Consider the following 25053-nt stretch of genomic DNA (forward strand, 5'->3'; position numbering starts at 1 on the left):
CAAGTTGCCCCTAGAACAGTTCACCTTCTCGAGTTGCAAGGGGAATAGACATCATTAGAGGGATACTGGAAAGACTATGGCTTTGTCTACACTTAAAAGTTGAAAGCACAGCCGTGGCAGTGCTTTAAACAGAACATGTGGCTATGGCACAAGGACTGGGAGAGAGATCTCCTAGTGCTTTACATAAACTGCCTTCGCAAGTGGAATAGCTAACAGCGCTCGGCTTCCCATGCTCTCAGCTGGTTCACATTGGTGCTTTACAGTGCTGTAACTTGCTGCATTCACAGGGGGGATGTTTTCTCACACTCCTGAGCCAGAAAGTTACAATGGTGCAAAGCGCTAGTGTAGACGATGCCTAAATCTTCAGTACTGAATGCAACAAGACCATTTTCACTGTCCCTTTTCCTTTTCTTTCCAGTTTAATTCAAACCTGCATTATTTTGTTGATGATATAAAAACCCATTAATGTTTGCATCGATAAGGAGAACTTTTTTTCCTCACTTAATGCCAATACTTCTAATATCTTATTCCTATCATTTCAAGCTATCACCCCAATTCTAGAGAATGGAAAGAAAAAGACGATTTGTATTGTATGTGTAAAAACAAACACATCAGGGCAACTATCTATTGTCATGGTATTCACTTTCCTTTTTGCAGATTACTGTTGTGAGGTTTTTCCCCTTCTCATCACTCATTTCATAATTGATCTCTGCTATAAAACATACTTCAGAATTGTTCATACTATGGAGCACACACAGGGAATTTTTCCTTGGGGTGTGCTATTCGGTATTGTTTTTTTCCATCACAGGCTCAGGGTGAAGACATAATGGACTGTGCAAGCATTAGCAGTAACATTTATTTCAACCCTAATTTTGCAGCATTACCACAGAGAACTCATTTGAGAGGATGAAGCACCTTGTCTAGAAACCATGACAGAAGGGATCATAACAAGGAAACTTTCCCTGAAGGTAGCATGCAGAGAGATGTTAAAGAAAGGCTGCTTCAAAATCCTACAGAATCCTGTTGGAGGTTATGGAGAGTGAACAGGAGAATTGTTCATGTTGTGGGACCATCAGGCATCCAGACCGCATAGTGCTCAATAGTGCGCCCATATGTCTTACAAAAGAAGCAGTCCATGTCCCAAAAAGCTTTTAAGTACGCTTCTCTTTTTTGATAAGAGTCCAAGATACTGGGGTGGGGTTTCACCAATTATCCAAAACAGCATTCTGAAATGATCTTCCATACTAACAGAGAAAATTGAAAGGATTGGGTGTCTGTAGTTGAGAAAGGAGACAGGGTAGTAATATATAAAATAATGCATTGCTTAAAAGAAATAAATGAAGTGCTACTATTTACTTTATCATAATACACAAACAAGGGGACATTCAATGAAACTGAAAAGCAATAGCATTAAAATGGATACAATGATTTTTTTAAAAATATAAAAAGCATAATTGGTCTATGACACTCACGGCCACCAGATATCATCCAGGCCAAGAGTTTAGTAGGCTTCAAAAATGGTTTAGACATTTGTATGTATAATAAGAACATCCATCATTATATTAGAAATGATTAAACAAGGTTGGGACTATGCAACCTCATGCTTTAGGGTATAAACTAAGCACCGGCTGAGGCTGGGGAAAAAACTTCCCCTATGAGCAGATTATTCTATAACCATTTGTTGGTTTCTTGCACCTTTCTCTGGAGCATCCGGTGCACATCACTGTCAGAGCCAAGATAATGGACTAGAACAAGATGCCGTCATCTGACTATTCCTATCTTCCTGTTGTCACACAATTTTTTTTTTTTTTTTTGTGTGGATGAGATACCGTGTTATTCCAACCCTCACAGCAATACCAGAGCACACCATCCCGGCATGTACTTTGCTGCAGCAGAGCAATGAGAGAGAGCGTGTGGGCCTGGACTCACTTGGCCTTTACTACTGAAGTTTTGTCCTCTGTTTTTGGTATGGGTGAGACACTATTCCATTGAAAACATTCACACATGGACCCTGATGGCCTAGAAAAGAAAGAAAATATTTTGTTCCTGACAAAACCAGGCCTGGGCAAATTGATTCCTGGTATAATTCCATTCATTTCCATGGGCTTACTCCACAGAGGTTATATGTGTCCATGCTGTTTGGACAGAACAGGAGCTCAAAGGAACAAACTGAGACCCCAAACTAGTCTAACCTATGAGCTGGAGTGATTCCTCTGTTTGTGTCACATACACATGTGAGCAGGTGGATCGCTTCACCCATGAGGGCTCCATGATAGATGAGAAGTGAGGTAGTTCTTGAGCAATCAATTTCAGGCTGGCAGTACTTCAGTCCATTCTGGAGTTTCTTGCACAGCTCCGGCAGGATCGAAGCGTTTAAAACCAAAACCAAAACAATCCCACACAGTTTCCCTCAGCTTTCATGTTGCCTCTCAGAGCTATGCCCGAGAGTGAAAGAACCAGGTCACTGATGATTAGAGTCTGTTTTGAAGTTGGATTGCTGGAATAGGCTCTGGAGAAACGTGAATGGTGAGCATGAGATTAAAGAGCTAGCATTACAGCATCTGCAGCCTGTGCAAGTTTTAGTCCCAAAATGTAGCATGTAGTCCCACTCAGACATCAGGCATTGTCGTTCCCTCAAGACTGCATGAGGCACTACCCCCCACTAAGCTCCAGCAACCCAGCACTACTCTCCTTAGCTGTGAGAAGCGTTATTAAGCCCTGCCAGTACATTAACGAGATGGGGCAAGTGGAGATTGTACAACAGAAGACGATGCAAATCCAAAGTGAAGATAATACAGGAGCAATTGATATAAAGAAAAAGAAAAACAAGGAACATTTATCCCACAAGCAAGGGTGATGAGAGCCTCCGGCAGCCCCTGGGTATGGTGGGAAGATGGCAGTGTGCTCCTGGAAGGGGCGGGGACGCGGGCAGTTAGCCCTCTATGTCACCCGGAGCATGTCACACCACCCCCTCCCCCAGCTCTCAGAGCCACTGAAAGCACGCTCCACAACGGTGAGTCAATATAATCATCTTCTGTTGATAAGTGTTTTAGTAGGTAAATTCCTGAACTGTTGTTGCTCATTAAAAGTGCTGTCATATGGGTGAAAATCGGGTAAACATTGCATTTTATTAATATCAGCAGAACTGACTTAAAAGGGGCCTGCGTGTTGTGTAGTCTTGCCTTAATCTTGGTATTCATGCCTGTCAGTGTGAAAGAAGCTACTTGCATATATATTTGCATGAATATGCAACCACACTTCAGTTGCAGCCCTCGGCATGTGCTGAGAGTATCATTGTGGCCCCCAGAGCTTCCAAAGTTGAGTAGCCCAGTACTAAAACATGGACTCACTTGGCCTTTACTACTGAAGTTTTGTCCTCTGTTTTTGGTATGGGTGAGACACTATTCCATTGAAAACATTCACACATGGACCCTGATGGCCTAGAAAAGAAAGAAAATATTTTGTTCCTGACAAAACCAGGCCTGGGCACATTGATTCCTGGTATAATTCCATTCATTTCCATGGGCTTACTCCTCAGAGGTTATGTGTGTCCAAGCTGTTTGGACAGAACAGGAGCTCAAAGGAACAAACTGAGACCCCAAACTAGTCTAACCTATGAGCTGGAGTGATTCCTCTGTTTGTGTCACATACACATGTGCGCTAGCTCTCAGTGTCAAGCATGTTTATAAATAGTAGTGTAGCTGAGGAAGCACTGGTTGAAGCACTGGAACCATGGCTGAACCAAGCCAAGTGTAACTCAACCTGACACAGATAAGCACATACATAGCATGGTTTAGCTGAGCCACCACTGCTGCTAGGGTCAGTTCTTACTGGGGGTGAAGGAACTTAAAATTTCTTACAGGTATCGTCCTATTGCAGCCCGGGTCCCTGCCAGCTCTTTAAATAGCTCCCTGCTGGCTTTTGCTGCAGTTCAGCCAGCTCTTGCTGGAGCTGAACACCAGGGCGCACCTGCTTACTTTCACCTCTGGCTCTAACTTAAAGTAGCCATCTACAGGCACAAGTGGGCTGCTCTTTAGGTTAGAATCTCAAGTGTATAGCTCTCAGGCTACTTCCCTTACTGCCCCTGTGACACTCCTCTCACCCATTATACCCCTACAATAGTTGCTGTGGGAAAAGTCAGGGAATAACCTGTGTCTGAGTTTGCCCGCATTGCCTCTGTGCTGGGTCTGGAATTATTCTTTGATGGTGAATATAAAAGTGTTCCAGCAGAGCTCAGAACTGGGCTTGGGGTTTTTTTGTTTGGTGGGTTGGGTTTGTTTGTTTTTTAAGGCTCTTAAGTCCATTATAAAGGGGAAATGGCTAGACCTAAATTGAAAAAAATAAAGCAGTGTAGCTTAGCTGTGGAATTATCCACTGATAGGTAACAAATAATCTTCTCTGAACCAAAATGCAGGAACGCTGGTCTCCACAAGGCTTATCAGGAGAATCAAGTAATAGGGTGAGTGGGGAGGGCAGACTGAAACTGAAATTTTGCTCTTTGCCATGAAAGCAGAACATGTCCCTGTGGTACAACTCATAGTCTGACCCTGGACTAGAGAAGCAAACCTCATCGGCTCCTTTCTGAGAAGACTCCAGACACAACCCTCTGTGCATGCAGCATGCACTCTCAACCTGTGCATTTATAAAAACAATAATTACAGATCGAGTGAGGAAATTTCCTTTCATGCGGTATTTCAACACTTTCACATCTGGCTCAAGCGGATCTCACAAGTACGTAGACATGAAGTAATGAATGGGAAAGGGAAGTGAGCCACACTTTTTTTGAACACTGGGTTCAAGTTCTGGGTGAAGGTTCAAGGGAAGGGCAGGGGTCCCTGTTTACCCAAACTAGTTTGAACATCCCTCGGAAAGAATGAAAACAGCTGTCTAAGATAGTGTTCCAAGTTGCCAATAGTTTTGTAAAACTAAAAAAAACTTTAATCAATTCAATGAACAGGCATGTGCTTTTCCTACCCACCAATGTGTACAATGACTATGAAGGCACAAACAGCATATCTGGCAACTGAAAGGTTTGGCTGGAAATCAGGAATTACATTTTGCAGTTCTTGTTCTGCATCGAACAGGCATCCACTGGGATTTTGGGGGAGACAGGTTCTAGGCCTGATCTCAAACAAACAAAGTAGGGACTTGAGCCTGTGTCTGCCACACATCGAGTGAGCTCCTTATCCAGTGGACGTGAATTAACTTTTCTAGTGGGAAAGAGTTTCACTGGAAAATTCCCAAACAGTGTTAGCTAGGGTTGTAAATGAGTAGTCAAGTATACAAGTAACCAATAAGCCTAGGTTCATTGGTTAATCTTCTCGACTATTCACATTTCCCCCTTTGCTGCCTCTGTGTCAGAGACAGCAAGGGAGCAGGGGAAAGCTGGCTTAAAAGTTGTTTCTCCACAGCACTGGCTCTTCAGTGCCACCTACCACTCCTGCTGATGGAGGCACCAGCATGGAGGGACAGGGGAGGGTGCCGTGAAACAGCCTCTGCCTGCGACAAGCCTGGGCCCACCATGGGCAGAGGCTGCTTCACGGCAGCAGCTCCTGTCCACGGGAGTGTCCAAGATTCCTGTGGATAGAGGCTGGTCTGTCCACATCCCACGGAGCAGCCTCTGTCCACGGTGAACCCAGGCCTATCCCCTGTCCGCGGGGGAACCCAGCTCTCCATGGACAGAGACTCCTGCCAGGGACCAGCCTCTGTCTCTGGTCAGCCTGCCCCCCCCCTCCCCAGCAGCATCTGTCTGTGGGGAGCTCAGACCCTGCTGCAAACAGGGGCTGCTGCCACCCTGCACTGCTGCTCTATATCAGAAGCAGCAGCATGGGGCAGCAGGCAGTTGGTCTGTGCAGAGAACTGGTTTTTAAACTGGATCCTGTCACGGACCAGCTCCCGCCTGCACCCTGCACTACTGTTACTGATACAGAGACAGCATCATGCAGCGTGGCAGGGGGCTCTTTGGGAGTGGGGCTGGATTGCCCCGGGCTGCTGGCCCCACCCCCAGGAACAATATTTTATACAGTTACTCGACTGTTACCTGTTACTTATTCTATTACCTGATATCTAACATCCCTAGTGTTAGCTGTGCTTCTCAGGCATTAGCTAAAGGTCCAAATGATTTTTTTTTTTAATTTCAGTCATCATCATCATTAAGTAGTTGGAATTACCAATGATACACTGTAAAGTAAACTGTAACTGGCTCAGCCAAGTGCCCCCAGCTGACCCCACACAAGACTGCTGGGGATGTAATCCAAAACTCTGGAATCTTGGACCCCCGTGTGGCTTAGGCAGCCCTGGATCTTGGCAGGCCGCAGTATTGTTTCCTCCTTTGGTGTCTCTGGCACATTTCCTGGGCACAGACTTGATGAGTTACCCATTTATGGAAATGGTACTCCTCAGCTTCTCAGTTGCTTAAACACACCCTGTTTCAGAATCTTGCTGAAAGATGTGAGCCTCTTGGGTTACACCATCACTCTCTCAGGAGGCATATGCAACTGTGAAACAAATGGCAGACACACTTTGCATGGAAGCCTAACACCTTTGCACTTAACCATATAAAGCACGAGAGAGTTCAGATCATTTAGAAAACAATCACCACTGTAACCACAATACCCCTCACAAGCTCACCCTTCTCTTAAGAAATCATCTGGACTCAGAAAAGCAGGCAGGGATCCCTGCCTCCACAGGTCCCTACATGCTGCGATGCTTCTCAGTCTTCCTAAGCTGAAGTGGAGATAAACTGGCCAACAAACCACCCCAGATCACTCACCTTCTCTTTTTTATATAACTTGGAGCCCCCTTTATCCAGGGCCAGCTCCAACAGGTGACCACAGAATCCTGCCAGGTGACTTCATTACCATGGCAACCTCTCCCCTGCTAAACCAGTTCTCCTAGTTGGGAGCCAGGGCATTGCTTAGAGCTACTGCATTTCTGTGTGAGAGCACTCAACATCAGGGGCTGGCTTTTGTTATTCTTTTGCCACCAGCCTTTGGAATTTCAGCCCAGCATGGAGGCTGAAATGATACAGAAGTGCTCCTCGGTAGTTGTCTGGATGGGAAAAATGGGTAATCCAAAGAAATAACAGGGACGTAGGTCCAGAAATCACTAACTCTTCACTAACTCAGTTAGGGGATGCACAATAGGCCGGGATTGGCATTAATTATTAGTTTATGCCATAGGTTACATTTTTGAAGGCTACCACTGTTACCAATGCTGTGGAGCCTGACAACATTTTCAGGAAAGTTGTTTGCCTTTTGCAGCACTCAAACGATTAAGTAGGATGGGAACGAGGAGGGAAAAATGGTGAAGTAGCCACTTCAATGCAGTGTGGCACGTCCACATTACAGCTGCTTCCCAAACATTTCCTCCACATCCAATTGGGCAGACCTTTTAGAACATGTTCTGCCTTTCTGACCACGTCATATGACAGGCATGCTAGCAATAAAAAGGAGGTCAGGGAAGGTGTGGAACCTTTACTGAGGCTATGTCTACACTACAGAATTTTTTTCAGAAAAACAGCCATTTTCTGAAAAACTTCACTTATGTCTACACTGCAATAACATTCTTTCAAAAAAAAATTGAAAGAACAGAGGTTTTTTTCCGACATTGGTAAACCTCTTTCTACAAGAAAGAAGCCTTTTCTGAAAGTGCTCTTGGATATTAGGATATTAGGTTGGATATTAGGAAAAACTAGGTCACTAGGAGGGTGGTGAAGCACTGGAATGAGTTACCTAGGGAGGTGGTGGAATCCCCATCCCTAGAGGTTTTTAAGTCACAGCTTGACAAAGCCCTGGCTGGGATGATTTAGTTGAGGTTGGTCCTGCTTTGGGTAGGGGGTTGCACTCTATGACCTCCTCTTCAACCCCTATTATTTTAAGATGAGTGTGAGAATGATTTACCAGCCTCCAGTAGACAGAACTTCACAGCTACAGCCGGCCTACTACTCTTGAATGATATACTAGTGTGCAGGGTAAATACAACTCATTTAACCCCCCCTTCCCCCAATGGATTATTTCAGTCTGTTTTGTTACTCAGAAATGTTGGTCCTCTTTTGTTGTACAGACCAATTCAAATGCTGCTTCATACCTACAACAGCATACCCACCATCTATCTACCCATTTCCAGGTGTGGAAGTGGATCCCAACAAGAATACCTGGAACACACAGGTTCTGGCGGTCTCCATTATTTGACAGCTATAAGAGGCGGCCCCATTGGTCTATAAACCCACTCATTGGAGAATTTGGTTGATCTGGATTAGCCCAGTGGTCAGAATTCCGTTGTGTGTGAGCATGTCCCCCAAACCATGTCCCAGTGGACATTGTGCTTTCTGGCAGGAGAAGTCACAGAAGGTGTAATAGTTGGGCTGCAGCAGTAGGGAAGGGTTAATAGTCAGTATGGGAGATGCTTAGCAGTCATTCTCCAGAGGCTGAGGCTGGGGCTCCCTGGATCCCATTTGCCCACTTGACAGAAGCAGCCCTTCAGATCAAGAATGGATCACCCAATTGACCAGAAAATAACAATCTTGGGGACCCTGAGCAGCTTTATTTTTCTCCTGCCCATTTTCCCCCTGATTTTCATGGGGTAAAAGTATCCTTCCCTGGGACTCAGAAATGCAACTCAGGATGCTACATGCCCCTAGCCAAACACATATACAGCTGCTAGTTCATAAGGATGCCATCATATTAACCCCATTTAGCTGTACTGAAGCAGGTAGGAAAGGTAGGTTAGTGGATCGGCCAGAGCGATATAAAGAGTTGCATTCAATTACTAGCTAAGCCATTTTCTTCCTGGGGTATGTGTTCACTGTAATTAAAAAAAAAAAGGAAAAGTCTCAGGGCTCAGGTCAGCTGAGGCTCTTGGTCTAGCAAATAGCAATACAGAGCCCAGTCTCCGGCCCATACCCAAAAATTGACCGTTAAACTTTATAGCCCCACAAGGCTGAGTTAGTTGACTCAGGCCTGCAATGCTGCATCATTTACCACAGTGTAGACCGACCCATGGATAAATCACAATGAGAGCTACAGAAGTACAGGGAGAACGAAGAGTGTCTCAAAAAAAGGCAGCTTTGATTTTGCTATTAAACATTTTGCTATTGAACCTTACCTGTTTGTTATTGTAGCTCAACAGGACATGAAGCAACCAAGAGACTGTTGAAGGGCACATTTTCGCAACGTGGCACTCTATTACGATTCACAACTCAAGGTTAACCCCACTGTGACAGGGCGCTCGCCCTGCACTGGCCCTTTAAGGGCAGACCCCGGCCTGAACCAGGGCCGGGGAGTTTAGCCCAGCTGAGGCTGTACTAGCCCATTAGGGCCCAGCTGGGCGCTATAATAGAGAATGGGCTGCTGCTGTGGAGGGAAGCAGTGAGAACCTGGCTGCTGAGGGAGGAGGAGGCTCCCTGGAGCTAGGGCAGGGCTGGGGAGGCCAGGCAGGGCTAGGGGAGCTCTGGCCCGCAAATCCCCAGACTGCAGGGCTTGAAAGAAGGCCCGCTGGAGGAACATCAACCCCCGGAAGGGGGGCTCAGAGACAGACTTGGGCACTGCCGGAGGGCAGTGTGGCGAAGAGGACGCCGCAGCCGGGAGTAAAGAGGGGAGACACCACCCCAGAGAAGGCACCCCACCTGCCAAGGGAGCCAATTCCGGAAGACAGACGGCAGGGGGATACGGTGGTGAGTGCGAACCCCCTCACAGATGGTGGAGAATGTGGGCACGTGCGGTCCCCCCCTGATACAAGGGGGCTACTTTGGTGAACTCGGGCCATTGGGCCTGCTGCCCTGCGACCAAGGGGGCTGGTTTGGACCCGGGACGTTACCGAACGAGATGGACATTTATTGGAGGCCGTGGGTGGCCCAGCCTGCCGAGCAGCAGAAGAGGCCGGTCGGGCCGCTGCAAGGGTGGGCACCCAGACTCCAGGGACACACAGGCGCCAAGGGCTGGGAGCCCGGGCCTGGACTTGCAACTTGTTTCTCCTGTGGACATCGGGGCCACAGGAGGAGGGAGTGCTGCTACTGGGTTAGGGAAAGGAGGTCCCACCCAGATAGGACGGATGGTGGGGGAGTCCCCCCTGTGAAGGCAACAGGGGGGTTACGAAGGTGTTGGGCCTGTGGGGAACCTGGGCACCTGAAGAGGGAGTGCGCCAGGGAGACCTACAGGGCACCGGCTAGCCCGAGAGGAGGGGCTAAGCCACAAAGGGCCTGGCGGGGGGCCAGGACCCAGGGGAGGCACAAACGGTGCTTCTACTGCCACGCTGCAGGCCACATAAAAAGGCACTGCCCCCAGAGAGGGGGGCGGATGGCCCAGAAAGAGAGTCAGCGTAAGGCGACTCCCCAGGAGGGAGTGGGGGAGATAAGAGCCTTTAAGAAGGGGAAGGCTGAGGCCCGAAGGCCTAGCGCAAAATGGGGAACCCGCCTCGGAATAGGCAGGGCCTCGGTGGGAACCCAGACTCCAGCTGTGGTCGAGAGGACCACAGTGGGAGTCCAGACCCTGGAAGAGGGGAGTAGGCTGCTCCTGCGAGTGGAGAATCTGCGGGAAGAGAGGGACACCCTCCGGGCCCAGCTAAGGCGTACATTGGGGCGTTAGGGTACTTCCCTCCCCTTCCCCCCCCCCCCCCCCGGGAGAGATACTTAAGGGGGAGGGTGTGTGACAGGGTGCTCGCCCTGCACTGGCCCTTTAAGGGCAGACCCCGGCCTGAACCAGGGCCGGGGAGTTTAGCCCAGCTGAGGCTGTACTAGCCCATTAGGGCCCAGCTGGGCGCTATAATAGAGAATGGGCTGCTGCTGTGGAGGGAAGCAGTGAGAACCTGGCTGCTGAGGGAGGAGGAGGCTCCCTGGAGCTAGGGCAGGGCTGGGGAGGCCAGGCAGGGCTAGGGGAGCTCTGGCCCGCAAATCCCCAGACTGCAGGGCTTGAAAGAAGGCCCGCTGGAGGAACATCAACCCCCGGAAGGGGGGCTCAGAGACAGACTTGGGCACTGCCGGAGGGCAGTGTGGCGAAGAGGACGCCGCAGCCGGGAGTAAAGAGGGGAGACACCACCCCAGAGAAGGCACCCCACCTGCCAAGGGAGCCAATTCCGGAAGACAGATGGCAGGGGGATACGGAGGTGAGTGCGAACCCCCTCACACCCACAAAAAGAGGCTGATGTTTGCACATAGAAACTCTTGGTTTGCATGGGCAAATTCAGGTACATCAGGGCAGTCTCATTGATTTGCAGGTGCAAAGCTATTTTAATTGAGAAGCTCACAATCCAAGAAATATTGCATATTTCACAAGAAGGGGAAAAGTTTTCATTTCATGGTAAACATTGCATGAAATAAAGACCAGATGTTTGCCCCCGCTCCTGTTTTTACTCTCCCTCACTCTCCCAGCTGGAGTTATTAATTATACCTTTTACTCTCCTTTAGCAGCTCTTAACTTTAAAAGATTAAATGGCTTGATTAGCCCTGTTTAGCATTTCCTAGGTGGTTTATTGAATGTCACATTTAACATTCTGGCACTTCAGAGAGGAAGCTAAATTCTTGCAGCCTTGAAGGAATAACACTATTATTTTCTCAGGGAACACGAGACGGGCTCTTGTTATACATTGGACATTTTTATTTAGATGCCAACATTCATTTGCACAGTCTCAGCCAAAATGTATATTATTTATATGGGCAGCAGGTATCATAGGACAGGGGAGGCTAAGCCTCCACAAACAAGCCAACCCACTGCTTTTGGAGTGCCTCCTGTACTCTGCCGAAAGGCCTCCATTCTCATTTTTCCCTAGGCCCTGCCACCTGTCGGCAGGCAAAAGGGGGAGGAGGGAGTTCTCTGGGGACGAATAGGGTGGAGAGTGGGTGGGCCCTCAGGGAGATTAGGCAGAGTCAGAGCAGAACAATGGGCATGGCCAGCCCCACACCCAGCCTCCCCATATGCCAGAGGCACATGTCACCCTGATTACTTGTAATTTTGACATGGAATTTTTTTAAGTATCTCTGGAAGTTCCTTAGGAACAGTACCCGGACTGTCACCTAAAAAAGTACTCCACACAGTGTTCTTTTGTAGCAATTTCACTTCTTAAACGTATGTAGAATTATCCTCCTGACCTGCAACTTTTTGCAAATGCTATGCTACACCAAATTCATCTATTCTAAATGGGACTGAGTCTTTCACTCTGTATTCCATGCCATATGCTACACAGGAGGTCAGACTAGATGATCACAGTGGTCCTTTCTGCCCCTGGAATTTATGACTCTGAAGCCCAGCTTGCATCCCCTCTAGCAAAATGTAACCTGTAATTTACCAACAATAATGAGAGGTTCCGCTCCATCAGTTACAGGAGGTTGGGAGTTATGTAGGTAGGGCTTACGCATTTTTACTATTGTATGCTCTAACTCTGCTCCGTGAATGAATCCGCACTGGTAGTGTGAGCCACAGGTCCAATATTTTCCACAGTAAATAATTACTAGATGGCTGGTTGGCTGGCATGTGTGTGTGTGTAAGGGGGAGGGGAAGAAAGTCTCTCTGCATAGCTGACCTTCAGCTAGCTGGAACATATTCAGCAATTTTAAGCCATTGTCATTGGAGAAATCCTTGTGAATGCCTGAGATCATAGGCCTGAAAACAAATGGAAGGGTTCTATCTCCAAACTCTGGTTAAATAGCTATCATTTCTAACATTTGCATTCTTCTTGCCCCATAGTGTGTGTATGTGCGGGGGGGGGGGCGGTTATCATAATTACACTACATTCTTCTGGATTCCATAATGAGCTATTATTTTGCTAATGGAATATTCAAGTAGTCTGCAGTAATTTATCAAATAGTCCCAAGTCCCATTTTCTCTGTGTGAATCTTTTTGTTCACAGGTAAATTGATGTGTGGGGGGTTATCAAGGCTTTTTTGTAATTCAAATTAACCATTCCACCTCCCTTTCTGAAGAAAAGATCTTTAGGCACAGAATGTTATTTCTTTTAAATAATGTTTAGAATTAGAATTGTGCAGACTTTCTGTGAGTGGTAATTTCTGCATTTTAATTTATTCTTACAACCTCTGCATTTCAACACCTAATTTTGAAAATTGGCCTGAACTGAAAGGGAGCAAAACGTAATTCAACTTCCCTTTAAATCTATTGTCTGTTACACTGTCAGATTAAACTGCACTGAGTTGGAAACGAAGGACAGAAAAGCTTCCTGGTTTTCAGTGTATTATTTTACCTCCAGTTAAAAAAAAGGCCTGAATATACATATAGAATAAATTGAATACCCACCATATGTACATGTACCCCACACACATTCATAGTGGAGAAGGAGGGGAAAGGGGAAGAGAGAAAGAAAAGGAATAGCTAATAGCCCTGCATAGCAGTGACTGTTCAAAGCATTTTCTGTATCCAACTCTCTCTCTTTCAGTGCCTCTCTCAAAACCACCTATTCCACATATCTCCAAAAAAAATCAGCCATTTAATAATATTTTGGGGGCATAGAAGGGGACCACTGGTATTTTACATATAAGTAGCAGAAGGAAGAAACTGCAATAGGAAATATACATAGCCAAAAACTGAAAATATTTGATCCCTTTGCCACACATGTACAAACACCATTCACATGCTATCATCTTAGTGCCCAATCCTGCAATAAGCTCAGCAAAAGTGTGCCCAAGCACCTGCACACATCCCCGTTGAGAACAGCATACTTCAGATTCAGAGACTTAGATTTGTAAGCTCTTTGGAACAGAGCCTGTATCATCCTAGGAGTCTGTACCGCATCTAACACAATGAGGTTTTAGTCCTTGTTGTGATCTCTGGAGATGAAGGCTCTGCAGTCAAAGATAATCTCCCATCTCTCCTCCAGGGCTCACTCCAATGCACATGTCTGTTCCAATATATTTATCAGATGAAGCACAGAGTCACTAAACAAGACTATAATACAATAAATAAAATCTTAATACTTCAAAAAGGAAACTTTAACTCCATCCATCACAAACCATCTAAATACTCTCTCTGGCCTTTATCCCTAGATGAGGACACTTCCCTCCCTTTACAATTAATGTTCAGTGTAGCTCAAGTGTGACGGTTGCCCTTTTGGCAGACATACTAGGGATTGAAGCAGGGATCTCCAAGCTAAAGGCATAACTTCTAAGGCTTGAGCTAATGAGGCAGGGCTGTATCAACTCCTGTTCTTGAGGCACACACACCTGTACCAACTCCTACAGGCCACATAACCAGGTTACTCCTGTCTGTCTCCCACCCTAAGGGCTTATGCTCCGAGCCTGCCACACCTCTGCTGCACAGTCCCTTCTAGAGTAGCATCCTCATCCTTAAATGCTCAAAGCAGCAAGTATGGCCCATCCTCTAACCAGTCACAGGGATGGACTTCACAGCACTCCTACATGGAGCAGGGGGCTTCCTCATAACCATAATAAGTTAATAAATACAGCAAACAAGACAGCATTGAATGGGGACATTTTAGCTATAATGTTCCATTATAAACAAATAAATACATCTTTTTTCAATTCCTCACGTACATCAATTATTTTAATAAGAAATTAATTCTTTAAATGGATGCCAGATCATATACCATTTTAACATCCTCTTGCTCAGCCATATCCCCACATTTATAACACATTTAAAGTGACAGAATGCTTTGGGAATATTCTGTTGCCACAATATCATTCATTAAACATAAATATTCGGGAACTGAACTTCACAAACCACATTTTTTTTGTTGAAGGAAGTTGTGTAATGTAAACATTTGGTTCACACTATAAATGTCTTAAAATACTGTCATCTGCCTGCAGTAATTTATGTTAAACAGAAACTAACTACTGTATGTCTAATCATGGCTCCAAGTTTCCCATGAGTCTATGGTCAAGTGGTTAGAACTAGAATCCACACTAGTATGCTTCAGACTATGTCCTATAGGTAGGCTTGGAAAGGTTAGATTTTTAATTGTTAAATGTTGCCAAATGTCAATTTCACAATACACAAACCTGCAAAAAAAATCTTCCCATTCATAATAATCACTATTTGTAGACAGGCAAAGTAAGAACTGCTCCTTGAGAATTTATTAGAGTTTTATTTAAGGATGTTTACTTTGTGTAGCTTGACAAGCAATGTTGACCAAAGCTATAAAGCTTTAATTTTTTGAGTCTCAGCATCTATCGTCGATAAATTGTTATTGTTGGCTCCCTATTGTCTGGCCCACCTCCCCATAATTCCCCACAAGTGTGAACATTTAAAATTGAAAGCAAATTAAAAATGCTTAAACTAAATATCAGTATTTCTTAAATCAAAGTTCTTCCAAACCTAGTTATAGTGAAGTTATGCCCAAAGTTGGCATCAAGCCACATAGACCCCTAAACTGAATATTATCAAAATCTTTCAGAGTAGGTTTACTCCCTAAAATAGAGATCTGTTTGTATTTATTCATTTAGTGAAATGTGACTTTATCAGTTTAACTTGTGCAGAGATATAGAATGAAACAAACTTGATGGCCAGTATCCTGTAATTAGAAACATTTCAAAACAGATGTATGCTTTGTACCCCATTGAAACTCTAGTACAAATAGACTGAGATATTCTCCAATATTTAACGATGTTACATATGCTGTTTTTTACTCTGTATCCAGAAATATATACACATTCTCTGTACCCAAGGAGGTGTGATCTCCTGACCAATATAATGGTGCCAGAAAAAGCCCTTAATGCAGATGTAGCAATCAGCAAAACTGCATTTTTATTATTAAAGCTTATTTTGCTTGGTTGGGGCTGAAACAAACATGGGCAAAAGTGCAATTTTGCTGGTATGAGCTGCATTCACACCAATGTAGACCTGTCCTGAGATAGACCCAAAGAAAAACCTAACTTTTACTGTCCCATCAAACCATAAAAAAAGAAAGGAAAACAGTACTTCCAAACCCTAAGGGATGTGTGGTACTTAGATTCTTTACTCAGATTCTTTGCTTTACCTAGTAAACAGGGCCATCAGAGGTTGAACATAAATTCATGTAATGACTTTTCAATACTTAATATTTAGATTGTGAATTCTTTGAGGGGCAGAGACTAATACTTGGTGTTTGTCCAGTGGCTATCCTAATAGTCTTTGATGTTGGTTGATTTCTAAGTGCCACCAATCCATGATACAAATTAGTAATAAATAAAACAACAATTGAAGCTTTAGCATTCTCTTAATAATTTTGTTTCTAGCAGATACTTCCATGCAAGCATCTCAGTTTCTCAATTTAAAAAAAGTTAAAGAGTATGAAATTTCTCTAGATTTTTCTCATTTCATCCTCCCAATAATTCAGTAGAATTTTTTTGTTGAGTTATATTTGACCAAAGAAGTATTTTGCATAACAGTGGCATCCACACATACCAATTCTGTGGTGATCCACTCCCAAGTATAACATATCACTGCTCTTGTAGAAGATTATCCTGGTTTAGGGTTGTTTGGTATATTAGTAGTCACATCTTCAGTGCTAATGCAAAGTGATTTTGCCAGTTTACTTGGGGTGGATGGCAGGAATTATCTGCACTATTGCTAAAAGATTTTTGCACGTACCTGTGAGTGTCCACTCCATCTTTTCACACCATGCTGCTGAAAGAATGCAGTCAAGGAACATATTCTGAGGTCCCCCTTTTTTTCTCCATTCACGCTCATCTCAGCTGAAGAAGTGGGCACCTCTTTCTTCCCTTAGTGCAAGAACAGAGACAATAAGAATGAAGATCTAATGACTTAAAACATAGTACACTTTATGAGAACTCTAGAGCTTTCAGCAGTTCACAGAGACACCACACACACACACACAGATATATAGCTAACTTTGTTCCACCCCATTGCTCATGAACAAGACTAAAAAAACCCATCCCTTTAACAGAAAGGAGACAGTCTCAACAGTTTGAGTTTAGCAAGATTTGCCATAGCATCTACAAAGATGTACTGCAAAAGCAAACACACTGATTAGCAAAGGCTTCTCACCAGTGGAAAACAAGCCCTCTTTTAATAAACCCATATCATTCTTTTTTTTCCAGGGCTAGCAATCCACAACTTTCAGAAATGGCTTTCACAGCCCATCCATGGAAAGATCTGGAATTCTACTGTTTCTTGTGGGGGGGGATTACATGCCCAGATGATAGCTTTCACTAAAACCCATCCAGTTGAAAGTAAAATTCCACTCCTTCCTTTCAGCAGTTGCCATAGCCTTGTTAATGCAAAGCCCAATTGAAAACACATGATATTTAGAAGAATTTGAACACACAAAAGCACACACAGCAAACAAAACCAGGGGAGATTTTTCACAAGGCTACTTTCTCCTGGCCTGAATTTCAAGACAGAGGAATGTGTGTCTGGTCCCATATATAAACGTTAGCATTGACATTTACGTTTTGCCATATCTAAGTTCAGGGAAGAAAAAAGGCTTTCAGCTCTCTGTTATTTCTGACAAAGAGCTTATGTGAGTCTCAGGAAAATGGCTGCTGCAGCTGTTTCAAATGTGAGACCTTAATTTTGTTGCAAACCCTTCCTGCCTGCTAGCTTTCACTATCAATATGCAATAGTAAATTATTTTGTTAAATAATTCTTGTACTCTGTGCCTACTCCTCTTTGAGGACAAACTTTAGATCCACCTTGCAAATGTTGATGCTATTTCTACTCAAAAGACACCTGCTGTTTTCTAAAGGGGAGACACTACCTGGGCTCCATACCCAGTCTTATTCATGAAGATCTATTATCATTTACAGCAGTTATTAAGAAAAAGAAAACTATCCTTTGGTTCTTAGTGATCTATTCAATTCTTGCCTACCTTACTTCTTAGTCAGACCTCTCTCTCCTACAGACAAACACGAAGACAACCTTAAGTGACAATGAGGCAAATTTCATTTTGTTGTGAACTGCCTTTTCAATTACTTTACTGCTTTCTATATTCCATTGCTGACCTGGACCCGGCTGTTAATCTGACAGAGGTCCCTAATCTCCAGATTAAAATATGCAAATTGTTATCCTTCCATTTAGACCAGTGTAGTATGCACTGTAATTACAGGGGAGTGTTTGGTTCAGGATTACAAGAAGAACTGAGTTACTTCTGCCATAACCCTTGTTAATATAAACAAAATCAAACACATTATAATCAATGCATTTATATAAAAACAGAGGAACATAAAGTACATGTACATATATTTTATATTCTTTATAGCAGCCATTGTTAGGAAATTCAGTGATACCTCCTAGGAGTCAACTGGCCTGATTCTTTACCCAATTACACATAATGTACTCCTTTGCAACCCACGTTACAGTCAATAGCCTTACGTGAGTGTAATGGAGAGGAAAGTCAAGCTAATTGACTCAAGTCCTGCTCTCACATAAAGCCTGATACATTGCACATTGAAGTAAATTGGAGCTTTTCTATTGACTTTAATGGGCATTAGATTGGCCCTTTACAGAGTAATTATTTTGAAGTTAATGTAGTTACTCCAGTTTTACAGCAGAATTTCCTCAGTTCGCTGAAGGGACAAATATTATAGCATAGACATACTGACTCTAGGCTGGGCATTCCTGCCCCACCCTCCAACTTCATTCTGCTTCCTTTTGTTGTTTTGTTCTCTTTTTAAAGTATCTTTCCCAATATCATCACTGACAATGCTGCGATGAAAGATATCTCATGATACTTAAAAATGTGTGAAGCCAGCCTACTGAAGACAGTCTATGTGGTCAAGTCACATTCTTTCCAGGCTTTTTCAAGAGCCATTTGCACAAACATTCCAAGATCACACATTTTATATAATCGTGTGTCATTTTCTGGTCATAAACATTCTGTTACAGTACAAGAAGATATCTGAATTTCATAAGTGCAATTTTTCATAGGTAACTCAATTTTAACAACATAGGGTGAACTGAAACATTCCTTAGCACAGAAACCAGGCTTTTCTGGGTGCCTGAATTAGGAGTGATAAAGATTAGAAATTGTGTTAAACATCCCCGAAACATATGGACTGTGTCTACATTGGCACCCCTTTCCGGAAAATGGATGCTAATGTAGACTTCGGAATTGCAAATTCCGCGGGGGATTTAAATATCCCCCATGGCATTTGCATTTACATGGCTGCCGCTTTTTTCCAGCTTGGGGATAAGCCAGAGAAAAGCGCCAGTCTAGACGTGATTCTCTGGAAAATAAGCCCTTTTCCGGAGGATCCCTTATTCCTACTTTCAAGTATCTACATTGGCACCCCTTTCCGGAAAAGGGATGCTAATGTAGACTTCGGAATTGCAAATTCCATGGGGGATTTAAATATCCCCTGTGGTATTTGCATTTACATGGTTGCCGCTTTTTTCCGGCTTGAGGATAAGCCGGAGAAAAGCGCCAGTCTAGTCGTGATTCTCCGGAAAATAAGCCCTTTTCCGGAGGATCTCTTATTCCTACTTTCAAGTTATTCCTTTCAAGTAGGAATAAGAGATCCTCCGGAAAAGGGCTTATTTTCCGGAGAATCACGTCTAGACTGGCTCTTTTCTCTGGCTTATCCCCAAGCAGGAAAAAAGTGGCAGCCATGTAAATGCAAATGCCGCGGGGGATATTTAAATCCCCCGCGGAATTTGCAATTCCGAAGTCTATATTAGCATCCCTTTTCTGGAAAGGGGTGCCAATGTAGACACAGCCATGGAGCATACAATGGTAATGGGGGCTATATCAGTACACAAGCTGGAGAGACCATCAGGGTCTCAAGGGCCAAGTGACCTACCACAATCAAAAAACAATTCCAAGTCCTGAACAATCTGATTAATCCAATCTGCACCCTTCCATTCAAGAGCTTTTGACATTTTCAGATTATTTTGTGGCTAAAATACTTTAGGGTGTCTGTCTCACTGTGTGGTAGATTCAATCAGAAATGCTTCCCTGCTTGTGTTGCTCACTGACTAGACAGGTTGAGGAGTCATGGGCTATGATTTGGAAATGGGATCCACCCCTCTCAAATAGATAAGGAAAGTGCAGAGATGCTGTGGCTCTTCTTACAGTTGACTATCAATGGTTTCCTTTGGGAAGGCAAGAAGCCAGCTTTTCTGAAAGAAGCATGAGTCGGACCCAGAAGTTCAACCACATAAATAAAGATGAAGTGAACCAAGAGTAAAAACCTGAGAGAGCTGCATCTGCACAGAGAGCAATTCTAGATCTAAAATATAATGCATCTTTAACAACTGTAATTTGCCAGTGAATTTGCCATTGCTGAAGATGTCTGATGGTTGGTCTTTCATCCTTCAAGGGTGCCTAGCCTTTCAACTTCTGTGAAGGAAACAGTAACTAAAATTAAGATAAATTCTTACAGGATTTATCTTACTTATTATTATTCTTTATTATTACTTATTACATATGCACAGGATAAGCATTATATAAGCAGTAACAACACAATGAGTATACTAACCCATTAATGCACCTCAAGTTCAATTTGACTAGACCAGCCTGTGCATGTGATGGTGGTAACAACTATGAACCAAGATACTCCAAACATATTCAACTTCAAAAGTCAGAGGATTTTGCCTGAGTAACTCTTAAGCAATAACTATAGAATTTGGCCTGATAAAATACTTTGCACTTTGTTACTAAATAACACTAACTACTTAAAAACATTAAGAACGAAACCAGTCTGTGGCAGGTAGGTATTACCCTCCTCATTTGAAAAATCACATAGCAAGTTAGTGGCAGAATAAGGAATGAAAAATCAGAGCCAGTATTCCTGATTCTGAATACCACTAGACATTGCTTTCTTCAGATCTTTTTGGCTTCTTTCACTCCCCATTCCCATTCACGCCTTGATGAGTTTCTGATGAGGCTACCAATGGCTCTCATTCTTCTGAGGAGTCTATTGCAGTAATGTGAAATAATGCCAACTGTCATGTTGGTTTCTGTGATGTGGACAGCTGTCCACTGGAATCAACCTGAGGGCAACTCATTTTGTGTAGGTTACCTAACACCCAACAGATGGTAGCAGCTTTACATGAACACCAACAATGGCTACATTCACACTAATGAACTAAAGGTGAAGGCCTTGTATCCCGTTACCATTCCCTAAGCTATATACTTCCTACAAAACAATATTGTCTGGGAGTCTCATTATTAACTGCAGCATGTCTTAAGAGAATGTTTGATAAAAGTCTGGAGAGCTAATTTTAGAGAAAGAATCAATTAAACTGTTACAATTTCTTTGTTAGTTTAATATATAAACTTTTCATAGTTTTCTTAATTTGGCATCATTAATAACTGGAGTATCAGTCATGAGTTCTGTTGTTTCTTAAATCAAAGATGATCAACTCCACTCTTTTTTCCAAGGTATAATTTTGGAAGGATAACCAATATTAATATTAACAATGTTGCTTTTGTGTATGGTTTTATGAGCAGGACTGCATCAATCCAATGAGTATATATAGTTTAATACATTGCTACCTGCATCTCCCTAATGGAATGTGAGATATATCTGTAATGAAATTCAAATTTGCTGAAGAGTTTAGCACTTGCATATATTTACATATCCCTTTTCAAACAAAATTGCTTTAATTGCATCCATTTCTTATATTTATGAGACAAAGACTCACAAAATTGAACAATTTCAAATATGCAAAAATGAGGCAAAATATAATTATAAAACATTCCTCACAAAAATGTTCCTAGAATTTCTCACAACACTTTATTTAACCCTCTCATCTCGCTGGTAGCATTATAAAGGATCTCAGGGATCAGAAACCTTTAGTGGTCTCCCCATGCTCTTGCCATTTCTTTTCACAAAGCAGACAGTCCTCTTCTAGACTGCCTCTTCAGAGCTGTCGGTTTATCATTATTCCCTAACTTCTGACACACTTGTCCTCTGTTGCGCACAGCGGGTGGGCTACTGAACCTTCTCCTCAGTCCTGGCCACCACAGCTCTTACACATATCCCAGCCAGGGGTTTTCAGGATCCCACAGCTTGCCCATCTTCCCTGATGACTGCTGCTTCATTGCCACCCACCTATCTAGCTGTCTTTGTAAATGGGAATCTCTAAGGGTACGTCTAAACTACATGGCTCCGTCGACGGAGCCATGTAGATTTGTTGTTTTGGCAAAGGCAAATGAAGCTGCGATTTAAATGATCGTGGCTTCATTTAAATTTACATGGCTGCTGCGCTGAGCCGACAAACAGCTGATCAGCTGTTTGTCGGCTCAGCGCGCTAGTCTGGACGCTCCCCTGCCGACATCAAAGCCCCTTGTTGGCAGCCCCGGTAAACCTCATCCCACGAGGAATAACGAGGCTGCAGACAAAGGGCTTTGATGTCGGCAGGGGAGCGTCCAGACTAGCGCGCTGAGCAGACAAACAGCTGATCAGCTGTTTGTTGGCTCAGCGCGGCAGCCATGTAAATTTAAATGAAGCCACGATCATTTAAATCGTGGCTTCATTTGCCTTTGCCTATGTGTCTAATCTACATGCCTCTGACGATAGCCTAAAATTGCTACACTATAGCCCAGGTCTAATGACCTGTTAATTACCTATGTTTCTTTTGTGGTCTAGCACAGGCTTTGTAGCTGGGTGTTCATACCAAACATAGGCTATGTCTACACAGCAGTTAACTGATGTTATTCTGAAATAACAAAGAGCATGTCTATACTACAAGCCATTATTTCAAAATAATGGTGAGCTGGAGGACTTCTTATTCCGACTCCTGTAACCCTCATTTTATGAGGAGTAAGGGAAGTCAAAGGAAGAGCGTTCTTCCTTTGACTTCCTGCTGTATAGACAGCACCAAAAGCCGAATTATTCTATTTTGACTTCAGCTACACAATTGACGTAGCTCAAGTTGCGTAGCTTAATTCGACTTTAGCCCGTGTGGATGTACCCACAGATTCCATCTGTCCATTATTCACATCTCAAATATATACTATCCATGAAAGAAAGCAGTTTCATTCGAAGCACTAAATATTTTAGACCCAATTCTCTGCTTTCTTGAACAGGTGTAACAGCAGAAAAGTCAAAGGAATAATGCCACCATGTCAGAGTAGATTTAAAATAGAGCATAGGTCAATAAGCTTACAGAATGCAACATTACCAGTGCACAGAACTACATCTCATTCAAATGCCAGCTACTCATCTCTCACATCCACCTTCACAGACACCCTTTTTCTTTATGTGTAGGGATTCCATATTTTTCTGCACCCAATTAAAATCTCTCTAATCAGATTTAGAGCTAAATATTCAAGCTGCTATGGGATAGCTAGCTGCACAGCTCCCAATAATGCCCATGCATCATTTCAAATATTGACATCAATATCTGCTCCTTCCACATGACTTCACAGTCCCAATTGCTTAATCAAATGAAGCTGAACACAACAGCAAAGCATTCAATGACTCACCATCTGTGCAGGACAGATGACAGATGAAACTTCTATCACACAACCACTCCCAAAGGAGGAGGTCTTCTAGTGATCGATCAGTGTCTGATCAGACAGAGTCCCTTACCTCCCAGTTCCAACTCTTTAGATAATTCTTTACTAACCATCTGAGCTACAGAGCTGTTGACCTCAAGACTCAGGCTTCAGCTTCTAATATCACTCAAGAGTAAATAAAGATAAGCTCATGACACAATATTTCCATACTACATGAAACTGGGTTTTTTTCCACCTAACTGGCATATATAATGCCAAAAAAAACCTACCTATTTATTTTGAACACAAATGTGAAATTGTGGAACTATTAACTGTGGTTTGTAACCTATCCTTTAAATCAGCATCCTTACCGAATGACTGGAAGATAGCTAATGTGATGCCAATATTTTAAAAGAGCTCTAGAGGTGATCCTAGCAATTACAGACCAGTAAGTTTCATGTCAGTACCAAGAAAATTAGTTGAAACTATAGTTAAGAATAGAATTGTCAGACACATAGATGAACATAATTTATTGGGGGAAAAGTCAACATGGATTCTCTAAAGGGAAATGATGCCTTACTAATCTACCACAGTTATTTGAGGGGGTCAAAAATGTGGACAAGGGGAATCCAGGGGATATAGTGTACTTAGATTTCCAGAAAGCCTTTGACAAGGTCCCTCACCAAAGGCTCTTACGTAAAGTAGGTTGTCGTGGGATAAGAGGGAAGGTCTTTTCATGGGTAACTGGCTAAAGAACAGGAAACAAAGGGTAGGAATAAATGGTCAGTTTTCAGATTGGAGAGAGGTAACTAGTGGTGTTCCTCAGGGGTCCGTCCTGTGACCAATCCTATTTAACCTGTTTACAAATTATCTTGAGAAAGGGGTAAACAGTGAGGTGGAAAAATTTGCAGATGATACTAAACTACTCAAGATTGTTAAGACCAAAGTGGACTGTGAAGAGCTTGAAAAAGGATCTCACAAAACTAAGTGATTGGACAACAAAATGGCAAATGAATATTAATGTTGATAAATGCAAAGTAATGCACATTGGAAAAAATAATCCCAACTACACATACAAAATGACGGGGACTAATTTAGCTACAACTACTCAAGAGAGAGATCTTGGAGTCATTGTGGATAGTTCTCCATCCACTCAGTGTGAAGCAGCAGTTAAAAAAGAAAACAGAATGTTAGGAATCATTAAAAAAGTGAGAGATAAGGAATAATACAGAGAATATCTTATTGCCTCTATATAAATCCATGATATGCCTATATGTTGAATACTGCATTCAGATGTGGTTACCTCATCTCAAAAAAGATATATTGGCATTGGAAAAGGTTCAGAAAAGGGCAAAAAATGATTAGGGATTTGGAACGGGTGCCATATGAAAAAAGATTAAAAAGACTGGGACTATTCAGCTTTCAAGAGAAGACTAAGAGGGATATGATAGAGGTCTATAAAATCATGACTGGTGTGGAGAAAGTGAATAAGGAAAATTATTTACTTTATCCCATAACATAAGATGAGGGATTACCAAACAAAATTAGTAGGTAGAAGATTTAAAACAAACAAAAGGACGTTTTTCTTCACACAGCACATGGTCAACCTGTGGAACTTCTTGCCACAGGAGGTTTTGTGAAGGCCAGGACTTCAGCAGGGTTCAAGAAAGAACTAGATAAATACATGGATGCTAGGTCATCAATGGCTAT

At 43.2% G+C, this 25053-nt stretch overlaps 2 long non-coding RNA genes across 2 annotated transcripts in view; one reads left to right on the plus strand and one right to left on the minus strand.

The window, feature by feature from the left end:
- Positions 1 to 17144, minus strand: part of LOC142827151 (uncharacterized) — a 28545-nt gene extending 11401 nt beyond the window's left edge. Inside the window, exons 1-2 of the long non-coding RNA XR_012901610.1 lie at positions 16947 to 17144; positions 16530 to 16660 (exon numbers count right to left, since the gene is read on the minus strand). This is a non-coding gene — a long non-coding RNA (uncharacterized LOC142827151). The remainder of the gene's footprint in view (positions 1 to 16529; positions 16661 to 16946) is intronic.
- Positions 1 to 25053, plus strand: part of LOC142827152 (uncharacterized) — a 131477-nt gene that overhangs the window by 15308 nt on the left and 91116 nt on the right. The window lies entirely within an intron of this gene.

Source organism: Pelodiscus sinensis, chromosome 2 (genome assembly GCF_049634645.1).
Source record: "Pelodiscus sinensis isolate JC-2024 chromosome 2, ASM4963464v1, whole genome shotgun sequence".
Lineage (NCBI taxonomy): Eukaryota > Metazoa > Chordata > Testudines > Trionychidae > Pelodiscus > Pelodiscus sinensis.